The 21,912-nt window shown below is 42.6% G+C and overlaps 1 protein-coding gene and 1 pseudogene across 3 annotated transcripts in view; one reads left to right on the top strand and one right to left on the bottom strand.

Annotated features, from left to right (window-relative positions):
* Positions 1-10,240, bottom strand: part of LOC110571825 — a 56,071-nt pseudogene extending 45,831 nt beyond the window's left edge.
* The window catches only part of JAK1 (Janus kinase 1), a 157,036-nt gene that overhangs the window by 59,195 nt on the left and 75,929 nt on the right, over positions 1-21,912 (top strand). The gene's annotated exons all lie outside the window — the stretch shown is intronic.

Here is a 21,912-nt window from a genome sequence, read left to right as displayed (position 1 = left end):
ATTAAGCCCAAACTAATCAGATCATTTGTGTGTCTTCATGTAAGGCTGAATCAAGGATTCAGACAAATACAGGTGCTTCTGGGTTTTTGTTTTTTTTGTTTTTTTTTCTAACTAGGCTTAGTTTATAGGCCAGAGAAAGATTCTGTTGCTATTCCATTATTACTGAGCCAGTAGTTGAAAAGAGTCTTTCTGTCATTAATGGAAAATGGCAAAATCATACAGTGCATCTAAAATTTTTGATTAAAGTTGTTCTTTATTAAAGCCTCATTTCTTGTGTCTTTGTATAATTGAACTTAAAACATTTTTAAAATTTTTATTTTGTAATAATTACAGATTGGCAGGAAGTTGCAAAGATAGTACAGAGAGGGCCTATGTTGTTTAACTGAACTTTAGCATAAGTGATATGCTTTTCTCCCTACTTTTTAAAGATTTTTAAACTTATGGAAAAACCTAAGATAAAAGATGCTTGACACTCCTTTTGAACTAGTTTTCTGAATGACTGCAGGTACAAATGGAATAATGGCTGAAATCCAGGTGGCGCTGGTCAAGACTGTGACTGTGTCCTAAACATGATGTGGTTTCCCTGGAGGCCAGAAGCACCATTAGAAGGGGAAGAATGCTGTGGAGTTCTCTGGTCACTACAGGTTGGGCCTCTTGAGCCTTTGAGCTTCCTATAGGTGCCTAGGGTTTTGCAAATGGTCCTAGTAGCCCAGAAGCTGCAGTTGTCAAAGTAACAGGTGGTAGCTGGAAGCCAGCTTGGCAGCCGTTCAGCTCTGCAAATAGCCAAGGTTGCTCAACCTTCACAAGGTCCTGCAGACCAAACTGGGGGTGGGAGGATCAGCCCCGCACAGATATTTGATGCTTTTTTTTTTTTTTTAAACAGTTGAAGTCACTTGCTTTGTGTTCTCTTTCATACCTATTTGATTTAACCATATGAAATTGCCATTTTTGTATGTGAAAAAAAATGGTCAAATGTTGGAAATTTGATATGGTTTAGTCTAATGTTTTCTCCTATCATGTTGAAAATTCTTATGAATGTGAAATAACATTTTCAAGGAGACACTGGCTCTGCCTCTTTCTTTATGGAGGAAATTTAGCACTCACCACTTTAAATAGATTAACTTAATCTTCTTAACAGTCGTGAGTTAGGTCCTCCTATTTTCCCTCTTCTTAAGATCACAGGTAGTGAGTGGTGGGGCTGGGTTCACACCCAGGCAGTCTAGTCATGGAGCTGCACTTCTCAGCACTTCTCGTTGGCCCCACCTCTCCAGTCATGCTTATGAAAGGCCTGGGTGTCTGGGCAGCTGATGGGCAATGATGTAGGTGTTTTTGACTTCATGGGAAAAAGAACTTAATTTTCGCCTAAAAATGAATGAATGAATTCTACAGTGTAAGAGTTTTGGAGACTTGACAAAGATACTCTTGCAGTCTTTGCGCCTCTAGAATTGAGGGTAAGAAGAGAGACTTGTTGGCCCTAATAATGAAAGTAAGATGGTTATTGCCTTAGAAGAGGAGGGTGAGTGTTTATTCGTCCATTCCAACCATGACATCCTGTGGTTCTCTAATAAACCTCTGCCTTTCTGTGTTGCTTAATCTCTCCGATCTTGAGCATGGAAGATGCAGCAGTGATGAGGGAGTTTTATTTGGAAATTGCTCATTGGCCTCTTGCTTGCCAAGTCCCATATTGATATTGGTGGAGTAAGGCAGGGGGCTAGGACACTAGGCTCCCTGGGAGCTTTGTGAAGCGGGGAAAGGAGCGGTGTGTCCTTGGGTCATCTGTTTCTGGGGCAGCATCCTAGGTATTGAGACACGTATCTGTTCTGTGACAGTCCTACTGGATCCTGTCACATCACACTCCAGCCTTTCCTGATTTATTTGTACATCAGTTATGGCTCTGACATCCATTGGACAGAATATAGTGCCCTTCCAGGGACTTTCCCTCTTCTTCTTCCTTAGCATCAGAGATGAACCATCATGATTGTGGCGATTCTGTCATCAGCATCTCAGATATTCTGTCACAGCAGGAAAGGCTGGACAAACAGCGAGTGACTGCCGGAGACCCAGATGACTTCCCATTCAGGCTGAGTAGCAGGAAAGGACAGGTTGTTGGAGACTTGGTTTAAAGTGAAACATGATCAGTCTTCTTGGTTGTATCCTCTCATGGGCAGAGGAAGGAAGAGGTCAGAAAACTAACTTGTAAGTATTTTTCAACACCTTCCAAGTCTGGTACTTTAGTTGGTCACAGTGGATGTGAAGTTGAAAACCAGTTTGATTTGGTTGGTGGGGTCATCCCCAAAGAAGTCAGCTGCATCTGCATTACCATTTCTAGAGGGCAATCAAGGGAAAAGCTCCCTCATTCCTGTGTTAGAGAAAGTAAGGAGGGGAGTGGTGCATGTCACCATGGCTAGGATTGGATTGGTCTGCAAGTAAGTTGGTTTCATAAGTTGAACATGAATCTTCCTACAGAATGCTATGGCCTTGGAACTCTGGATGGTCCTGCTGGTGGATATCGTTCATCCATTTAGTACCTACCATGTTATAAGCCCTGACTATGAGAAACAAAAATAAATAAAGCATAGCCTCAGACCTTGGTATGGTCTGGTGGGTGATATTTACAAAGCAAAGCAAGCTCAGCTTGTAATTCCTGTGTTTAACAAAGTACTGTGGAGGCACAGAGAAGAGACTGACTGCATTTGTCTGGGGAAGTCCGGAAGACTTCATGGGGAGGGTGAGGCATTTGAGCTGGACTTTTAGAGAATGAGATAGAATTCTTCAGGTCCAACAGATGGGAGAACTTTCAGAAAAATCTCAGGACAGAGCCTTGAGAACGGTCAGTTGAAGGAGCGCTCATATAGGTCCATGACCTGAGATCCCTACCCGTCTTGTTTTGTTACTGGAATGCCAGACTCTCCCTTTAATGTGTTTTTCTTAAATTTTCTGTGGACTCATCATGATGAGTCACTGTAGCTTCTGTTGCAGTGATGCCAGGTACTGCTGCCGAGGGCCGAGCTCTTCACTACCTGAACCCTGGTTGTGGCCACGCCCGTCCTTCATGCTCCCTTTCTCAGAAACAGCCTCTTATGTTGTGCCTTTGTGTCATTTATGTCATATATTGAGCATGTTTCTCAGGAGCAGACTGGAGGACATTTGATTGATGCCTTTTGGGATCTCACTGAAACCCTTCCTCACTGATCTCGGTTGGTAACCAGAACCCAGGCTGCTTTTGGTCCTTGCCCTTTTCTCCATGTGTTTTCTGGCTTCCTGAGACACCTCTCTCTTTCCTGGGTTTGGGTCGGCACTTACCTTTCCTCCTGTGTAGGACTCCTAGTAGTATCTGCGTCACTTTGTGTCAACGCCCCCGTTCCAGAAGTGGACCTGAGTGAGGCCCTTGGCCGTATGTCTTGTTTAGTGTACTTGCATTGCTTGAGAGTCTTCCATATTTATACAGTAATTGTATACTCTGTAGTGCCTGAAAGTCCTAGAGGCCCAGGCCGGCTTGAATGATTCAAAGTTAGTCACTTCATTCAAAGGATGAAGCAAAGGGAGTCTAAGGCAAACCAAGAATTCTTTGAAAGCAAAAACTTTGTTTATAGCAGCATGTTTGATGAAACAAATAGATTGATTTTTGTGGTGCCACTGGTACACTGTGCTTTTTTTATACTCTCCATCTTGCTGTGTGGTCAGAGACATGATGATCCTTTGGCGTGAATTCTGGCCACACAGTTTTGTGGAGATCGTCACTGTGATAGTGCAGCGCGAGAACAAAGGCCGTCCAGTGAGCCTGGAATTCGTGTTGAAGAGTGAGAGTCACTCAGCACGTTGCCTGCACGGATAGTGAGGGGAGGAGGCAGGTGGGAGGTGGGGAATGTGCTGGGACACTGTGAAGATGCATGTGAAGAGCCTTTTGGAATCTGCTTTTAGGCAGTGTTGTGCAAGTCCCTCAGAAGTTTCCTCATTTCCCCTGGGAACATGTACAGAGAGTGATACGTCACTCTATGAAGACTACTCAGGGCCTGAAAAATGCTGCACTCGCAAACAGTTTTGCTGAGCTGGAGATTGGTCAGTTCTGATGTTTGGATGATAGCCGTGGTTATTAATAGCTTCCCGAGTCCGGGAATCTAGGAATTTACAAATTCAAAGCAGAGTGGTGGGAGCCCTATGTTCTCCCTCTTCCCAGGCAAGGGAAGTGTTTTACTAGCTGCAGAACTTTCAGTAGAACTGAACTTCTTTGCACTTGGGTTTACTCGTCTGTAAAGTGGGCAGTAATAGTGGTACCCACCTTCTGGTATGGTTCAGGATTAAATGAGTAAGTATAGGTAAAAGGCTTGGCATGATGCCTGATACATATAGCTAACGTGTTTACTTCTATTTATTTTCCTTGTCTTTCTTTGTTTTGTTTTTTTAAAGATTTATTTATTTTAGAGAGTGCGTGAGTGGGGGGAGGGGCAGAGGGAGAGCATCTCAAGCAGACTCCCAGCTGAGCGTGGAGCCCTATGTGGGGCTCAATCCCATGACCCTGAGATCATGACCTGAGCTGAAGTCAAGAGTCAGCTACGTAAGAATAAGGTGTCCCCTTATTCTTTCTTATTTGAGATTTCCCTGAGATTCTGTACTCATTTAAAAAACATAACTTTTTCTATGGCTTTAGGATCCATCAGCAGGTGCTTAAAACTTCTTCTTGGGAGGGAGAACTTTGGTTTGTGGTAGTTTTCTTCATTCCTTTCCCTTGCCCTGGGGGTGGTGCAGGGTAGAGGGTGGCGCAGAGTCAGAAGTCAGTGGGGAGCAGAGGTGTGTGGTTGCCCAGCTGAGGCTCCCCACCCCCTCCCTGGCCAGACCTACTTCCTGCCTCATAGTTGGGCTGTTGGGATTATTTGATGATGGAATCAATGATTTTTCCATTTTGCCAAAAAAAAAAAAAAAAAAAGCCATAGCATTAATGTGAGGAGAAGCTGAACAAAGGCATACAGGACTCTCTAGACTGTCTTTGCAGGTGTTCTGTAAATCTAAAATTAATCCAAAACAGGGGCACCTGGGTGGCTCAGTTGGTTAAGCGACTGCCTTCGGCTCAGGTCATGATCCTGGAGTCCCAGGATCGAGTCCCGCATCGGGCTCCCTGCTCAGCGGGGGGTCTGCTTCTCCCTCTGACCCTCTTCCCTCTCATGCTCTCTGTCTCTCATTCTCTCTCTCAAATAAATAAATAAAATCTTTAAAAAAAAAAATTAATCCAAAACAAAACGTTTTTCAACATCAAGGGAAATGAGTTGTTCATGGTTATAGAGTTTCAGTCATGGAAGATGAAAACAGCAGTATGCATATAGTGAACAAAACCATAATGTACCCTTAAAAATTGTTACAAGGGTAAATTTATGTTAGGTGTTTTTACCACAGTAAGAAAAAAAAGTTTTTTAAAAAAGTTAAAAATAGAAGCTCCGGTGACAGAGCTGGCAAGTAGCACCATGCTGGCACGTTAGTAGATGCTTAAATGCTTTTGTTGGATACAAGAGTGAGCGAGCTAGGTTTGAACTTGACCCTGACACTTACTGGATAGGTAGCCTTCAGCTAAATTTTTTATGAATCTCCTTATTTATAAAGTGCAGTAATATCTACCTCAAAGAGTTTGTGTGAGCATTAAATAGCATTAAAGAACGTTGTCAGAGGATCCAGTGTATAGTAAGTGCTCTAAAATGTGGATATTATTATTATTATTGGTAGAATTGATATATTCTTGGGGCGCTTGGGCGGCTCAGTCAGTTAAGCGGCTGCCTTCAGCTTGGGTCATGATTTCAGGGTCCTGGGATCGAGCCCCACGTTGGGCTCCCTGCTCAGCAGAGAGCCTGCTTCTCCCTCAGCCTCTGCCTGCCGCTCTGCCTACTTGTGCTCTATCTCTATGTCAAATAAAAAAAATAAAATCTTAAAAAAAAAAAAGAATTGATACATTCTTTTTTGGATATCCCATTTTTAAAATCCTTTTTTTTGTACAGTGAGGTTGCTTTCAAGTTTTCGCTATTGTAAACAATACTGTGATTAATAGCTTTATAGCAAAATCTCTGTGTGTGCATACATTATGTTTTCTTAGAATATATTTCAGAGAGTCCCATGGTTCCTATTTTTTAGGTCTTCTAATTCCATTATCACACTGCTTCTAGGTAGTTTATAGCAATTTGCCATTCTCCACAGCAGTACAGAGAACAGATTTTTGATAGGCAGAGATGGGGGGAGGTAAGGTGGGCCCTATACAAAAAGAGGTGCTCTCTTCGCAGTAATGTTAAAAGTTGAGTGTCCCTCTGAATGTTGGCCTGAGCTCTCAGGGCACAAGAAGTCCTTTTGTGCCAAGTAGCTGAGTGTCCACCACATGGTTCAGGTGAGCTGAATGGCCTTCATCCTGGGGCTGGCAGGGATGCGGTGGGGATGTTGATGGATGGCATGCTGCAGGGTGGACAGCTGCCCCAGGTGTACAGAACCTTACTGTTGACAGATCAGGGAGCAGAAAGGGGCTGTTTTGCTCAGGCCCTCCCTCCCTATGGGGGTTGTAGTGTGGATAAGCAGGGTGGGCAGATAATACAGACCCAATTAGAACTTGCCTTCCCCTATGAATGTTGGAGCTTGAAGGGGACTTTGATGGTATCTCGTATGGCGGTTTTTGACTCTTTAAAAGGCAGGGAACTCTATTTCTTTTTTTTTTCGTTTTTTTAAAGATTTTATTTATTTATTTGAGACAGAATGAGAGAGAGAGAGAGAGAGCTCATGAGAGGGGGGAGGGTCAGAGGGAGAGCAGGCTCCCCGCCGAGCAGGGAGCCCGATGTGGGACTCGATCCCGGGACTCCAAGATCATGACCTGAGCCGAAGGCAGTCGCTTAACCGACTGAGCTACCCAGGCGCCCCCAGGGAACTCTATTTCAAATTTAATCCCACATGGAACCTCAATGTACTGAAGACACTAATTTTATAAATTCAGACATACAGTATCGTAACTTACCAGTATCATAACAATTATGCTGAAGTTAAGAGAACAGTGAATCTGATTATGGGCACTGAATTTTGAGTTGAGTTTAGAGTGGCAGTCCCAGTCATCTTCCAGTTTTATTACCTAATTTACTTCTGAATTTAGTTTTGGTTGCAGTATGGAAAAATCTGATTCACATGAATAAGTAATTGCAGATAGTTTACTAATAACTTACCTTGCAGTTTCAGGATACTCTTCAATTAAATTGACCCAGAAGCCTGAAAGAAGAATAGGGGGATCTTTTATCCCAAAGTAGAATCACAACTGTTTAACAAATGTTTTCATTCTTTATAAAATAGTGCAAGACTGATGATAATGTGTGCTCACTCTTTTTATTCCAGTGCAACCTGTTATGAATTCACTTGTTATTGCCTAACTGACTATTTCTCTGTAAGTAAGCCCAGCAGATGTGCCTGAGATTTATCTGGCATTCGATTGAGTATGCCGTGAGTATGCTATAGTAGTATACTTGCTTGAACAATTTTAAGGGGGCAGACAAGTATAGGTCTGAGTTTAAAGAATAGAGCTCCGGGGGGGCACCTGGGTGGCTCAGTCGGTTTAGTGACCGACTCTTGATTTCCGCTCAGGTCATGATCTTGGGGTTATGAGACCGAGCCCCGCGTTGGGCTCTGTCCTCAGTGCGGAGTGTGCTTGGGGTTCTCTCTTCCCCTCTCCCCTCTGTCTCCCTCCACCCCTCAAAATCTCTCTCTCTCTCTCTAAAATAAATAAAAATCTTAAAAAAAAAAAAGAATAGAGTTCCAGTTTCTTTCAGGATCAGAGACATATTTATAAGATGTTCAAATATAAGCTCAGGATTGATAAGACAGGCTTTATTCTGAGGTCTGCAGAATATCACATTGGTGATCTTTAGTGGGTTAAAATTTGCTATAAAATTGAATTTGTGCGGGTTTACTATAATTTCAAAAATTGTTAAAATATAGTTGAAAAGTGAAATTTGAATATATTTTCCCCCCAGAATTTTATAGCACTCAGAACGGGGTTTGGGTTACTTAGAACATAGCTTCAAAATTCTTGTCTGTAATACAGTAGTACAGCCTCACTCATTTGTAAAATGATGAAACTGAGGCCTAAAGAGGGGAAGTGACTTTCCAAAGGTCACTCTGCAAGTTACTGGGAAAGCTGAGAAGAGGAATCCTCCGGTCTCTAGATGCTTCTCAATGTGGTTTTTCTCTGCTGAACAGTTAGGACGTCCTGATGGGGCAGGAAGCCGGGAAACTGAAATGGCCTCCTCCCCCTTGTGTTGCACCTGTGTGTAGGCCCGTGCATGCACTCCTGTGTGCCCACTCACATACTAGACACCATGAGAGCTAGCTTCAGGTCAGAGGCTGAAGTGTGCGAAGTGTGGGGTCTCCAGACTGAGCCGGCCCTTCCTGGCAGTATTCCTTGTTGTGACTCTTTCTCACCACCTTTTGCTGTATGAAAGCTTCATCTTCTCAGCACTCCGCTTTCAGGCTTCTCTGCTCTGACAAGTTAACAGTAGCTAATCTGATCAACTTGTCTGACTTAAAAGGTGGGAGTGAACTGACTGGCTGCCCCTCCCCGTTTTTGTTTTCTCATAAACATCTCGTGGAATGCATTGCTTTCACCCTGACAGGCTGTTTCAGGGGCCCTGGGAGGGTGTTCTTAAATAGTGTCTTGTGTTCCTTTAAAATCCCATGGTGCAGAGACCCAGCCTTAAGAACAAAGAGTGGCCCTCCCCAGGGCTGGTGCTGATCTGTTGCCTTCATGAGAAGAGAACAGCCTGCGCTGGCAGTGTGGCCTGGCCACTAGAAAGAAGGCGGTGGGATTTCAGCTGTCACTCTCTCCCCTCAGTTGGGCACTCTTGGCAGGATTGCCGTCTTTAGTCTTTAGTCTTCTAGCCACATACAGTGACTTTATTGTTTTGCCTTCTACAGAGAACATGCAGATTTGCTCATTGTGGGTGCTTAATAGATGTTTTGGGTGACTGATAATTCAGAGTTGACAAATACAGAAAATTGCCCCTTGCAGACTGCCATCGTAGCAGCAGTGACCATCCAGCATTAACTTAAGGATTCCATAGTTCGTCATTTATTAGTTCAGCAGATGCTACTTGAACACTTAACTGTAGAAGCAGGCAAGGTACCAGCAAGTATTTATTTAGCATGCATTATACACCAGGTTCTGGCTGGATGAAGAAGATATAATACTGAGAAAGCAGACATGGGTCTTTCCCTCATCCCTAGTCAGGGCAGTGGACCCCAAACAAATACACAGACCAGGTTACCATAAGTGACAGAATTCTAGGTTGTGTTAAGTGCTCTAAGGAAAATAAACAAGGGTGTGGTAAGGGGCGGATAGGAGTGGGGGAAGGGAGAGGAGGGCACTGGAGGCAGGGCCTAGATGATCAGGATCATCTTGGACTGGGTTGTCAGGGAATATCCCTCTGAGATAAGCACATCATCAGACTCAAAGAATGGTAGGAGCTGGTGTGCAAAGAGCAGTCAAGGCAGCTTGGACAAAGGTGGGTAATAGTTTGGTATATTTGAGGCCCTCAAAGTATGGACTTGGAGCATAGTATGAGACAAGGTTGGAGGGTGCACCGATAATAACAGTGGAGAATACTTCATCTATACGCTGTGTGCCAGGCATGTGCTGAGTGCTTCCCATATGTTGACTCTTTAAATGCTGAGAACAATCCTATGAAGTATGTATTATTATCCTTGTTTTACAGATGAGGAACTGAGGCACAGAGGTTACATAACTTACCCAAGATGTCACAGCTGGTAAATGGTAGAGCAGGGATTCAAACATAGGCAGATACCACACTGTGCTGGTATCCACTCTGGTGTAATGCCAGGGGAAGCTGAATAATGCCGGGTCTCCGTTTCCTCATCAGTGCAATTGGAACTAATATGTAGATTAAAGGAGATAATGTCTGTAGAGTGACTGGCACATCGGGAGGCACTCATTAGGTGGACTTTCCTTGCTGCAGCGGCAGCCATGGTGGTGGTGGTGGTGGTGTTAGGATTGAGGGTGGGGTGGGGCAGGAAACAAGGAACTAAAGCTCCAGGGAAGGGACAAGTATGCTGCCTGCTGTGATGTAGGAGAGTGCTGTGAAGGCTCTGAAGTGGGGTCACTGTAGACCTTGAAAGATGGGCAGGACTCACATATGCAGAACAGGTAGGGGGGCATCTCCTCCAAGCTACTGGATGAGCAAAGCTCTAGCATTTGCTCAGAGCTTGGAAAGTCGGCCATGGGGCAACAGCACTGGCCCTCCCGAGGAGAGAGACAGGATCCAGCTATAGGCCGAGTGATGACAGGTCGGAGCCAATACTCAGCAGGGCTTGATGCCATCCTAAGGTTTGGATCTTTATATATATTACAGAATGTGGTCTCCTGGTGCCCAAACCTTGGTTTAAAGATCTAATTTGGGACTCCTCCCAAGTCTCCGATTGGCCTCTGGCTGAGTCAATGAGAGAGAGGGGTTTTTTGATTTGGCTTTTGACATGCTGTCTGGCTGTCCGCTTAGAGGGGCTGCCCACCGCCTGGGTCCACGCAGAGAAGTACCACTCTAGTAGGAAGCTTTATTACCCCCCTCCTTCAGACAGGTCTTATAGGTAGTTGCAGACAGATAACTAGCACAGGCTTTGGAGCTGGATAGCTGGGCTGGAATTTGGGCTTTGATTCTAGCTTTTTATCTTGGACTTTGTGTTTGGGCCTCATTTAGTTTCCTGTGAAGTAGAGATTTATACCAACTCATATTGTTGAATGAGGGTCAAATAAGCATTTAGTACTAGGTACCTGAAGCACATTGTAAGTACTCAGATGACTGTAGTGGAAGTTACTAGATTGCATGGTGTGGAAGCCTCTAAATACCTACAGGAAGTTTTTTTGAGGCTACTAATTGCCTTCTCCCATATTTCTGAGGTTAGGAAACCTAAACAGTTGGCAGGACTCATTGGAGCCATGTTGAGATGGATTTTAAAGCCATTCCCAGGCTCAGTGGGACATCACGCCCCAATGTATATTTGCTGTCCTAGTCTTAGGCTGTCATTTTGGGGCAGGAACAATAGCATCCTTTAAAGTGTTTCTGATAGTGAAATGTCAGCAGTTTTACATTTCCAGTTCAGTAGATGCCATCTTCATATTGACCGAAAATATTGACTCTGCTTTTCTGCTACCTAAGAATGAATTTTAGAAGAAATACCACGCAATTCCTCAGACTGACTGAGCACCTGCTTAGGAGCCAAGCATAGTTCTAAGGTCCGTACAGGAAAGACAGAGATGGTTAAGATGCCACTTGGCTCAGAGCAGCACCCTTCATCACAGCTGGTTCAGTGACTTTCTGTGAGATTTTGTTGGTTGATGGTGGGGTGGGTACCTTTGGCATTTAGAGGGAATGGCCAGGAATAATGATTTTCCTTTTTTTTTTTTTTTTTTAAAGATTTATTTATTTATTTTGAGAGAGCGAGAATGAGAGAGAGAGAGAGAGTACATGAGTGGGGGAAGGTCAGAGGGAGAAGCAGGCTACTCGCTGAGCAGGGAGCCCGATGCGGGACTCGATCCTGGGACTCCGGGATCATGACCTGAGCCGAAGGCAGTCGCTTAACCAACTGAGCCACCCAGGGGCCCCAATGATTTTCCTTTAATGTGCATAGGGACAGTGCTGTGCAAAGAAGAATTTTTCAATAGCCTACATGACTTTCAAATGTCTCTCCAGACATTCTTATAGGGGGAGAAACCTGCTTATAATTTTATGAGCCTAGAATCTAATTTTATTTTACATAAAGTAATTTTTGCATTATTTTGATATAACCTGAATTTTCTAGGAATGCAACTGCTTTATAAATTGATACATTGTCAATGAATCATGGAACAGTACATCAAAAACTAATGAAGTACTGTATGGTAACTAACATAACATAATAAAAAAAATAAAATAAATTTGATATATTTTACTATAGAAAGATACTGTTTTATTTTGTTTGGAACTTTACCAAAAGCTGTTCACCATTTTTATAAATCATGTTACCGATGTGGGGGTGCTTGTATTTGTGTCACCAAGAAGAACCTGCTAGTATCGTCTGTATTTGTAGTTACTGCATTCATGGCTATTCTGCTGTTGGTGCGAATATTAGACTACTTCATTATGTCTTCTAATGGACATATGACAGGAATTACATGTTGGAAATACAGATTCTTATAAATTTCTTTAAGTTCTCCTTTATAGTTTGGGCATCATATTCTTTTGAAATTTTGCATGTGAATAGTTTATATTTACTACACTTCAGGGTAGTAAAGGGAACAGTACAAAATATATGTTTAGAAAAAGGTGAAGGAGGGGTGCCTGGGTGGCTCAGTCGGTTAAGCATCTGCCTTTGGCTCAGGTTATGATCCCAGGGTCCTGGAATCAAGCCTGTCATCGGGCTCCCTGCTCAGTGGGGAGCCTGCTTCTCTCTCTCTCCCGCGGCCCCTGCTTGTGCGCTCACTCTCGCTCTCTGTCAAATAAATAAATTAAAAATAAATTTAAAAAAAGTGAAGGAGAATGTCTGGTACACTGGTTTCCTATCAGTTCATATCAATTATACCTGATAATGTGCAGAGAAGTCTCTAGGGAGCGTTCAACCTCCAGTTTAAGTCATAGTATGTATAGCCTTGATTCCAAACTCACTTGCATAAAGAGTTGTTTTTAGCTGATGGTTTTGCAGGTCTAGCAAATGGGTGTATCTGAGTGGATGTGAAGTGGTTACAGTGGTTTCATCCCCAGCACCCTGCACCTGAGAATCTTAGCTGGAGGGATTCTAACTTGTGTTCTAGTCGCCACAGCCAGCAAATGGGAGGGTCTCCATGTGAGCTGAACCAAAGTGGTTTTAGAGAGGGGTCAGAACGCTCATTTCAAATGTTAACGTTATCTGTTAGTGTTCAAGAATGATTTTGACATTTTGAAGCTTTCATAATTCTCATTAAATGGCATTGTGTAATCTCTGTGGTCTCAGTGTAGTTCATAATCAGCGAGAATAATGAAAGGGTAACGAGACTGGAAGTTACAAAAACAGAGAACTCTTTCCCTGAAGGTCTTAAATGGGTAGATGTCGAGACTAGCCTAGTAGCAATCCTGGAAAAATAATAAAATGTTTAATTAAGTGCTGATTATATTATGTGCCAGTCATTGGAGGCCGGAGTTGATGGATAAAGGTGGTGGAGGAGGAGGATGCTGGATCAGGGTGGACCCCAAAGGGAGGAGAGTCGAGTATAAAAAAAGCTGTAAGTGTTTTCTACCCTGGATTTCCATGCTGTTATTACTCCAGCAATTACATTGCCTTGTATTCTGAATTTACATATAGGAATTAATGGATATCTTTTATTTAGTACCTAATGTATGATTTCCTTTGTGCTTGGGTTTTGGCACAGTTAGATGAAAGGGACTTGGTATTACAGATGCAGAAACCTGAGCTCAGAAGCTCAAGTGCCCACGGCCATATAACTCATAAGTGGCAGGGCCAGGATTGAAACTCCGGTTTGAGTGATGCCAGGAACCTCTCCTTAAGGTTTTTCCGTATCTTTGCTGTGGAGATGGTGATCATGATTAGCTTGTTTACTCACCATTTTCTACCAAGATTATAAGGCAGATCTCATTTGGCCCAAGTATGGAGATTTGTTTTAAGTGTTCGACATGTAATCTGTGATTGTATTTAAATTAGGTATGGTTAGAAAGTTCCAGCCCAGTTAGTAATTTAGCAACTTAAAGCATTTGACTAGCATGGTTAACCAAAAACCTAAATCATACTAAATGTTTGAAGTGGCGAAGGGTAAGGGAGATTTTTTTATATTGTTACTAGTCTGCTTTTTAAAAAGTGTAAACAGAGAAGCCTAGGTGATCAGTATTTATATAGTGATGTTAGATGGGCTTTGGAAATTCCCTTCTTGTGACTTCTTAAAAACTTGGCTGAATAAACTGATAGGGGATTCTAGCCCTTGTAAAATTAAAGGTGAGAATACAGAGTGAATTTCTGTGCCCCCCACTCTCATGAAGTTAGTTGTAGCTGCCAATGAAACTGTCAGTTCAATGAAACAAATCTTGTTTTTAAGTGGGCATGGTCTGGTTAGCTGTTCTCCACTAGGGAGGACATGTAATAGTTTTTGTTTTTGTTTTTGTTTTTTTTCTTAAAGACGATCTAATGAGGAACCTAACAACATCTTTGGCTGCTTAAGGAATTTTTGTCACTGAAAGTACTACGGGAAGCCGTGTTTCTTGGGAAGGATTACCATGTGTCTAAATGTCTGTGTGCGAGAGAACGTTGAAGGCCCCGTGCTGCTTTGTGGTTTGAGGCCAATTACTTAATTCCTCCTTGCCTCCATTGACTGAAGCCATGCTATAACCAGCAGTTTCTATTCTGAGAGTTGATCTCCAGGATTGTCTTCTCAGTTGGGAATGGAAGAGGGGGCACATCAGGGTCCAGTCCAAACGGGTAGGCTGACTCAGTTCCTATCCTAACTGGGCCCTTTCCCCACCTCTGGGATTTCTTCCCTAGCCTCCCCTTCCCCTGCCCTTCTGAACTTCTCAGACTGTCCTGCCCCACTTTGTGAGGGACAAGAAACAAAGGTGATGGGGATGAACTGGGGTGGACTTAGCCATGGAACTGTCACTAGGCCTGCTTCTCATTTGGGCTCCATCACTTCTTTGCTCTTTTGGGAAGTAGACGAATTCACTCACTGGTGATGTTGGGGGTTGGGACAAGTGAGGGGTAGTAGCTTTTTTATATACGGGCTTTTTCTAGCTGACCCTTTTGTAGAGGTGATAACTCTAGCAACCCACAGCAAGGGGACTAAAAAAAAGGGAGAAGGAAGTTTAAAAATCATTTTTTTGGTCTACACTGTTTACAAAAGATTGAACTACTCTCATAAGTAAAGTTTACAAAAGATTGAACTATTTCCATTAGTAAAATCACAAGAGTTTCCAACAGGTTTCATTTCAATCCATTGTTTTCTTGTCCCTAGTCACAAAGCAGTTTGGTGAGAAGAGCCCAAGTTTTGGTTTTGGATGACCTGTGTGCAAGTCCCAGCTCCATCACTTGCTAGCTGGATACCCTTGGGCAAGTCACTTAAATTCTCTGGACGCCTCTTTCTTCATCTGTTACAATGGGTGCAGTAACGTCTGCCGTAAGCACTCTAGTGGGTCACTGGGAATCAGCTAAGTTAATAGATGTGGAAGTTCTGTGTAAACTTAAAAGGGCCATATAGGCCTAAAGGATAACTGTTGTTACTGTTTCAAGTATCAAAAGTGGCCATGCATAGAGAAGTGAGGGAAGTCATGCCCAGTTTGGGTATCTGACTGGCGTCCTGTCTTCCAAAGCCCAGAAATCCTCACTGGAGTTTTTCCCTAATGCAACAGTCCTGTGGTAGTTTTTGGAGTATGGCCAGAAGCACATGCTATACTTATTAAAGGGTTTTGGCACTCTGTAATGTGGGATTACTGGCACCGGAAGATAAAATGATAAAGGAACATCACAATATATTCAGCTGTGTGAGTCATACACATTTATGAGTTACTTTAAAAAATGGAATCATAATAGAGATGGGCATGGGTTCAACTTATATTATTTTCCTTGGCTTTAGCAGTTTTCAGTCACTGCATTTAACTGTCTTAAAGCATAGCATTTATAAAAAACTTTTAGAACTTAAACTCTGTGTGAAAGCACCTGAATTTGAAACTCGTGGGATATTAGAGTCAGATTTGCATTGTACATGTCTCCGTGTACTGCTCTGACTCTTAGTGAATCAGAGAACAGAAAGTAGGAATATATGATTCCTACAACCCTATTGGCTTTCAGAGAGCTTCATGGACATGTGTTCTGCCCACTTGTTTTGCAGTGGGGAAAGCTGAGGCCCAGAGGGGTTACTTGACTTAGTCTAAGACCCAGAGGTAGATTATGGCAGAGGCAGGATTAGAACTCACTCAGTGCACCTGACACTGCCAGCCGGGAGATAGACTCCCGGAAAATTTAGTCACTGTGTTGGGTAAGAAGCCCCCTTCACCACTACCCCCAGTTTAATCCATTTAAAACTCATGGTTTGTTTAGTTTAACCTAGTTGCCTCTGGTTTAGTTCTTTTCAGAATTGGAAATAATTTTCAAGGATTATCCTTTATATTATACGACCTCTTTATGCTTAAGATTTTTGCTTGCTTCATTTAATCAGGAATGATTACAATGACTTTTCCTTTCCATAAGGGGCTACTTTTCAGGTTAGTCATATTTGTCACTTTTCTTAGAACTTTATTCTTCGGATTTCATTTATTATCAACAGACATTTGAGTTCTTACTCTGTGCCAGGCCCTGTGCTAGGTAGGTGCTGTGAGTAGGAAGGCATTGAGTCATGGAAGGACCTCATCTAAGAACTTGACTTTCTTCCGAGGATCTAGTGTGCCAAAGAACCCCCATTTGACTCAGGGCCACCATTGTGTTTTATAGTGGAGGATGGAAGGCTGAAAGAAACAATCATTAGCACAAATAATTATTTTTTTTAAAAATAAATTTCTGTTCTCAACCTAGCTAAGGAGACATACATTGCCAGTAAATAATGACACAAACTGGCAATAAAAGTCAAGAGGATTATTGCATAGTCAGGGCTTCAGAAGGTTGCTGCCATTCAAGATGGTCTTTAAAAAAAGCTCAGGATTTGGATAACTGTAGAGGATAAGGTAGGTAATTGATAATTAACGAGTACCTAATAAAGATCTCTCATTGTATTAGGAGCTTTAAATATATAGGCTCATTTAATCCTTTGGGGAGGGATTTTTTTTTTTTTTTAAGATTTTATTTGTCAGAGAGAGAGAGAGCACAAGCAGGGGAAGCAGCAGAGGGAGAGGGAGAAGCAGGCTCCCCGCTGAGCAAGGAGCCCGATGTGGGGCTCGATCCCAGGACCCTGGGATCATGACCTGAGCTGAAGGCAGACACTTAACCGACTGAGCCACTCAGGCGTCCGGGGGGCGGGAATTTTTTAAATTGAAAAATGTATTAAACATATGGAAGAGTATGTGAAACGTATGTGTAGTCAGAAAAATACCAATGTATTCACCATTCAGTTAGGAAGAACATTGTCAGTATTTTTGAATTCTCCAAGTACCCCTCCTCATTGCAGTCCTCTCTGAGGTATCAACCAGCCCAACCTCTGTGTTAATCAGTCCCTTTCTTCCAGTGTAGATGTCCCTAAAGCAAGCACAAACCCAGGTGTATAAGGAAAGGACAGTGTCTCCATCATTCTCAAGAGGAGAGCTTAATGGTCCTAGTTTGAATTCTTAATCCCCTGGATTGGAACAAAAGCTCTGTGTCAAGTGTGGATTTGGAGTTGAGAGATTGCAGGGACTTTTGGAAAAGTCGCTGGGGAAGGCTGTGAGAGCATTTGTGGGACATGGGATGTCGGGAGGACTGCAATGGGTCCAGCTGTTGGGAGCCTGAAAGTAGTACCATAGTCACAGGGAGTGGGCTGCTCCTTATTTTATTTTCACTTCTAAGATCACCCTGGCTTACGCCTAGCTCTCAGGGGCAGGCCACAGCAGGAGACTTCTCTGTGGTGAAATGGTCTACTGATTCAGAGATGAGGGAAGAACAGGAACTTTATCAGGGCATGATTAAGAGAAGCCCAATTTAATTAGGAATCTGGCATTCTGTCCCTTGATGCGGTCTGTGAGGATCTTGGTGATGACAGCCCTAAACATATCCATCTCTTGCATCTAACTACCCAGGTGTGGACGGATCGTCCTCAAAGACTGGCTACAACTCTCATCTTGAGATCTCTGTTTTGTCCTCCTAGGAATTCCCTTTGCGTCCTCTGTGTTTAATTTTTATTTCTTGTTTTGGAGCTTTTCCTCTGTTCATTCTTTGAAGGTGCATAGCAGGTAAAAATTTTAAGATCTTGAATACCTAAGTATGCCTTTATTTCTCCTTTAGACTTTATTGATAATTTGGCGGGTTATAGATTTTTAGGTTGGTATTGTTTCCCTTCAGAATTTTGAAGGCATTTTTCAGTTGTCTCCTTGCTTCATGCAGCTGTTATAAAGCTACCCAATTATTAAAAAAAAAAAGATCAATTTTTGATCTTTTGAATTTGGCTTGTTATATTCTCTTTTGGATGCATATAGACCCTTCTGTTTTTCTAGTGTTCCCAGTAATACAGCGGGTCTTCTTATCCGTTGTATTTTGGGGCCTTTTCAGTATGACAGCTGGTAGCCTTCAGTCCTGGAAAATCTTTCTTAAATGATCTTGCTGATGGTTTTCTTCCTCCATTCTCTCTCTTTCCCTTAGGAACTCCTTTATTTTCTGATTCGTTGTCCTAATTTTCTTATGTTTTCTCTCTCATTTTCAAACTATTTGCTAAGCAGTTTCCCAAATTTTATCCTCAAACCCTTCTATTGAGATTTAAAAAAATAAAAGTATGGTCTACACACAGTAAAGTGCACAATTCTAAATGTTTATTTCACTTAGTTTTGACAATTGTATACACTTATGTAACCACCACCCAAAACAAAGTATAGAACATTTCCATCAACCTAGAAAGTTCCAGATGGCCCTTTTCCAGTCCTGTTTTTGATTTCTGCGGTCATCTCATCCTTTTTTTTTTTTTTTTTTAAGTTCAGCGTGGGGCTTGAACTCACGACACTGAGATCAAGACCTGGGCTGAGATCAAGAGTCAGATGCTTAACTGACTGAGCCACCCAGGCACCCCAATTCTGCAGTCATCTTTTTAATAAAGAGCTCTTTTTTCTTTGAAATGTTACTTTAAAAAGAATCTTATTCATGTCTTGTAGATTAAAATATGTTTCTTTATCAATCTGAGGACATTAATTACTTTTTAAGGTTTTTTCCTCTCTGTAAATAATCTTTGTTCATTCTGCGTTGCTTTTGTTCCTGTCTACGCTAGAGGCTTTCCTCAGACATTGGTTTATCTTGGCTGGCTGTTTATGATTAAACATGAGGAGAAGGCTGAGGATGTGTGTGGGACCTGTGCACTTTGAACTTCACTAAAGAGTGACTTGAATGGGCCATTAATTGGGGAGCCCCCAGTGTTGGTATCTTTAGGTGTATTCTCTTGGGATGGTAACATTCTTCAGAAAACCATATTTCACTCTTGCCTGGAAGGTCGGAGAGTGGCTGCCAGCATTTCTGGAGCCATGTGGGGAAGAGGGTGGAAGTTGCAGCATCCAAGCCCTAAGCATTCGGTGTGTGTGCAGACACAGTGCCTCTGTGCTGAAGGTCCCCTGGGCTTTGCCTGGCCTCTCTAGTCCCAGGATCCTCTGTCTTATCCTGTCCAGAAAATAAACCTCTTGACCTGCGCAGCCCTAAAATGCAATAGCCACTAACCACATGTCGCCATTTAAATTTAAATTAATAAACATTATATAAAATTAAGAAGTCCGTTCCTCATTTGCCCTGGTCGCATTTGAAGCTCTCAATAGCCTCATGTGAGTAGGGGCTACCATACTGGGCAGAGCAGAGAGAGAACATTTCCATTTTTGCAGAGAATTTTATTGGACAGTGCTAGTCTAGACTTCTGCTGGGTGGAGGAGGCAAGAGAATTGTTTCTCAGACATCTCTCCCCAGCTTTCCTCTTCTACCCCACGTGCTGCTGCTTCTAATTCCTGTGACTTTTGAGGCTTCTGTGATATACATTTATTTGGTTCTCGGCTTTTCCACTCTCTGCATGGGATTCAATTCTCATGGGCTATCGAAGTTATGTTGCTATACATTTATCTAATTACCAGCTTCTAAAAGTCATTTGCACATTTCTCCTCTCCTCTTCCCCTCCCATATTTGTGGTTTTGGTCTTAAAGCAAAAAAAAGGCTTTCCTATACCTGCTGTTTTACACACACACACATACATTTTAGTTGGGTTTCAAGAGGGGGTGGAATTGGACCCTTGTGTTCAGTCAGCTGTTTTCATGAGGAATCGTAATTCATTCACTCTTCACAAACCTATATGGTATGGGCGTAGTTATTCTCATTTTACAGTGAAGAGAGGCAGGTAATATAATTGGCTCAAGGTCACATAGCCAATTAGTGGGTTTTGAACTCGGGTCAGGTTTAGAAATCTGATATCTCTTTCATGGGATAGTATTGTGCGTCATCTTGTACTCAGGAAAGACTCCTTCCCCCCCTCCCAACATACCCCAAGTCGCAATACTTTATAGTTGTGTTCTAAATATATTATTCCAGATATTCTCCATTATCCTTAAATCTATTTAAGAAAAGAGATCAATCCTGAGTAATGCCGTCTCAGAAAGGTTTTCTCTCCCCAGCTCTTCATTTCTACTTTGTTCTAAGACTTCATGACTTCGAAACTTTGTGTTGGCATTCTCTTCAGCTGTTCTTGAAGTGTTTAGAGTCAAAAAACATTCTGTTGTTTAACTTAAGCCTTTTATTCAAACTATCTGTGGTCAGTCTCATATATCATTGTCCCTATATTTGTCTTCGGTTGGACCCCACTTTCCATAAGGCAGTGAGTAATCCTGTTTATCTCTGAATCCCTTATCTGAGGTACAGGATTCATAAATGTTTGTTGCTCTTTGGCTCAACATCATTTCTTATTTGGGCCATTGCATTGCCTCCCAACTGCAGGTCTTTCTGCCCTCTAACTCCCTTTTGCCCAAGATGACCTATACAGATTGGTCCTTCTCAAATGCAATAGTCATTGGCTTCCTCTAACCTTCACTGTAAACTCCTTTCTCCTCAACGTGGCATTGAGGGTCGACCTTTCCCACCACTTTAGCCCCACCGCTGGCCCCACTGCCACACAAGTACTATACCACCCTGCCTTTCATGGAAGGGTCTCTGCATGCTTTTAAATCTGTGCCCTTTACACATGCTTTTAGTTCTGCATGAGATGTGCTGTCTCTCTTTCCACCCGTTTCTTCTCCTGTTTCGTATCTACTATTTTCCTGCAAATCTCCACTCCAGGATACTCTCCCCTGTGAAACCATGCCTGATCCACCCTTAAATAGAGTAGGAGGAGTCTGCTTTTTGCTCCCACAGCACCACATTTCAGTATACTTCATCCACCCATCCATGTATCCATCCATCCATCCATGCATCCATCCATCCATCCAGATGGGATCCTGTCATACATACTGTTCTACAGCTGGCTTTTTCATGTTGTAACTGTTGAATGACCAGTCAGTTCTCCCTTCTGGTTTGGAGGGGTTTGGTTTTCATATACCAGCTTTTAGCGTAGAAGCTGGCACATAGTAGGCACATGGATTATTATTTATTGAACCAAACTGAGCCCTAGTATTCAGTGAGCTTATGGCAACTGATTTCTTCTTTGTTGTCTTTGAATTCTGCCATCAATGTGGTGACCATAAATTCCACTTATGTCTGTTTTCCCAGGATAATTATGAATAGCACCCCACTTTCACTCTTAAAAGTCTTTCAGTTTGGACACTAAACTGTATGGCCACCCACCAGTCATACACATCCAGGTGGAAACCCATTTTTTCTTTATTTTTCTTTAGTGGAGCAACTTAGAAAGAAATAGTTGGGGTTGAGATTGCATTTGGAATATTGAATTCTGTTTCTCTCCAACCAGCTAGAGAGGAAAGCCCCAAATTACACAATGGAAGAATCACCTTTGATGTACCTTCAAAGTCTAAATGTTTCATTTTCCAGGAGGACTGCTGATTTCTTCCAGAAGTACTTTTATAAAGAGCAGTTTTTATTTCAGAAATGGATCTTTGCTTCCCTTTCCTGATGCTAATGTTTAGATTTCGGTTGGTCTGCTAGAAAATCCAAGAGCTTTTTGGATTCTTTTCCCATTGAGGCCCCAGTGAGGTCCTGGATTGTGATGTACAGCCTGAATGGAAGCTAGCTGTCCTGAAGGCAAAGGGGGCTCAGTAGCTTTAGGTTAGTTGGTGGGTGTATTGAGAAGAGCTTGGG

Source organism: Neomonachus schauinslandi, chromosome 4, assembly GCF_002201575.2.
Source record: "Neomonachus schauinslandi chromosome 4, ASM220157v2, whole genome shotgun sequence".
In the NCBI taxonomy this organism is placed as follows: domain Eukaryota; kingdom Metazoa; phylum Chordata; class Mammalia; order Carnivora; family Phocidae; genus Neomonachus; species Neomonachus schauinslandi.
Note: the sequence above shows the minus strand (reverse complement) of the source record. Positions and strands in the feature narration are given on the sequence as shown.